Source organism: Cyrtonyx montezumae, unplaced genomic scaffold (genome assembly GCF_038088225.1).
Source record: "Cyrtonyx montezumae isolate F1298 unplaced genomic scaffold, pur_monq_1.0 scaffold_0, whole genome shotgun sequence".
Taxonomy (NCBI): Eukaryota; Metazoa; Chordata; class Aves; order Galliformes; family Odontophoridae; genus Cyrtonyx; species Cyrtonyx montezumae.
Window position 1 is genome coordinate 40,985,573 of NW_027071824.1, and position 2,574 is coordinate 40,988,146.

Here is a 2,574-nt window from a genome sequence, read left to right on the forward strand (position 1 = left end):
CCTATGATGCTACAGCCCGACAGAAACACCTTCTGCTTATGTGTTTGGCTGTGTATGCTTTAGTGAGGGCTGGTGGCCATTGGTGTAGCTGGCTTGAACAAGTATCAAGACAGTAAATACTGAGAAAAAAACATTTTCTTCAGGCTTCTTTGAAAGATCACTCCGTGTTACAGAATATTCAGTGCTGGACACTATGCTTTACCCTCAATCAGACTTAGAGTTTTGGCTCCCAACTACAAAATCTTTCTCATTCATTCATATGGTATGTATATATATATTTTTCCTAAAACATTCCAATCTATGGCACATTTTCAGTTTAGTTTGACTGTTGGCGCAGGAGTTCAGGTCCCATAAGTCCTACCTCTGTGACAGAGTATGCTTTACTGAGGAACAATATGCTGAGGAAAGCCAGAGAGTTACATAGTCTAGCTGGGAAACACCTCTTGCTCTGGTATTTCCCTTTATTTTTGCCCTGGCTCCTTTGCCTCTTCATTTTTAATTAGTGGCACATGCTGAAATGATAATTTACATTCTTTTCAGAAATCAAAAGAATTCCCACTGACAACATTATTAAGTTGGAATTTGAGCCAAATATCTAACCTCCATTAAATGAGAACTTGACTGAACCTGTTTTCCCTTCATTTCGGTAGGTTGCTCTGGTTTTGAATGGGTCTGGGATGGCTATACACCTGCACAAAGGGTCACTCCAAGGCCAAAATCTGCCCCTGATACCATTTACACAGGTTTTGCTTGCCCAATATGCAAGACAGAGTTTAACAGTCACATAGGACACCTCTTGAACTGTTGAAATAAAGATGTGTGTTCTAACTGTAGGCAGAACATAGTCATGTGGTGGGGATATTTGTGTGAGAGATGTGTAGGAGGTGGCGAAGGAAATTTAGTGGGTATTGGAGGAAAACTAATCAGGTTCCTGGGCTACAGCATTCAAACAAAGCCTTTTCCTTCACTTACGCTGGGTGCCACATGCTTGCAGAATCATATGTAAATTCTCCTTAATCTAGTAAGTGTTTTGCATTTTCAATGAAATTAGAGAGGGAGAAAAAGAAACATTTTCCTCTATATTTCAGGTAAGCATGCCCATCAGTAAGAAAATTATGGCCATAGTTTTGCATGTAAAAATGCATTTTAGGCAACTGAAGGTGTAGGAAAAAAAATCCTCATGTTGGGCACCTGCAGGATGAGCCTCTGTGCTTCCCAGCACTGCTCTGCACAGGGCCCTAGATAATGATCTGTTTAAACTCAGCCATTCCCAGTGCAGTAACAGCGGGAGCCCCACAGTGCAAGAGCTTTCACTCTAAGACTGGTCTGTAAGCTTGGTGTTTCTTTTTCCTTTTTTTTTTTTTCTTTTAAGCTGTAACATGTTGCTTAAACTTTGGCATACCTCAAAGTCAGACCTTTCCCTCTTCCCAAGTTGCACCCCATGCAGTCCTGCAGTCCCCTCACACATCTTGCACAAGTGTTTCTTTGGCTCAAGCCCACAACCTTCACACACTCAAGTGCTCCCACAGACTTCCTCTTCTCTGTAATCTCTACTCAGATCCGGGGACCTGCCTGCAATAACTGCTCCAGGACTACTTCGGGGTTGGCTCTCCCTGGGCCCCCTACTACATAAGCCTGGGAACTGGTCCTTCTCTCCATTCACCCTCTCCCAAGCCTCGTGCCTACCTGTGGGATCCTGGAAAGATCAGGCTCCCCTCTCTAAAATTAGTGCAGTGCCCTCTCCGAGCCCAGCAGCAGCAGTGCTGCAAAGGATATTCCTATCGTGGGACACGTCCTTGCTGGGACAGCTTTCCTCTGATCAGCCGTGAGGCTTTGAAGCCGCCCCAGCCCTCACCAGCAACCTGCAGAGAGCTTTGGGGACTGACCTCAATTGCTTCCTGCATGGAGTTGAACTCTGCTTTCAAGGACGACTTTGGAGTGCTTACACTAACTTCAGCAAAGGATGCACTTCAGGATCCTTAATAAAGTTTTCCTGGCCAGTTGTTCGCTTTTTCTTTTCTTTTTTCCTTTTTCTGTAAGCCAATACTCTCTAGCTTTTCTGGGACTGGGCATTCTCAGGTCTGCTCAATTACTTGCTGTGCCAAGTAATGTGCTTTAGTTTCAAAATATATACTCACCTCTGGTTTTTAAGAAAGCATGAAAAAGTCTGTTCTACAGTATAGGAGATCCAGAATATTTTGCTCTTAACTCTGTTGGTTCCTGATCTTATGGTCTTAAATGAAGAAATAAGTTAGCCAGCATTTTGGAAGAAGAGCAGTTTTGCACAATAGATTTGTAAAGCCTCCCACCGGCTGAGGGTGACCTGGACTTTGTGTCACCATAGATGTGCCTTGAAACCACAGTGTCATATAGACTGTTTTGTGCTGTGCTATTTCAGCTTTTCAACAATTGAGGATGTGGAGGCTACCTACGGTGTGTGCTGCGCTCTATTCCTTACTTATCTAAGTGTGCTGGAAAAAAAAACCTTCTTGGCTAGATTGTTGCCTAGAACAACACTGCCTAAACATTAAAGACAAACAAGATTAAGGAGACCATATGGGTTTAAGTAAAAAA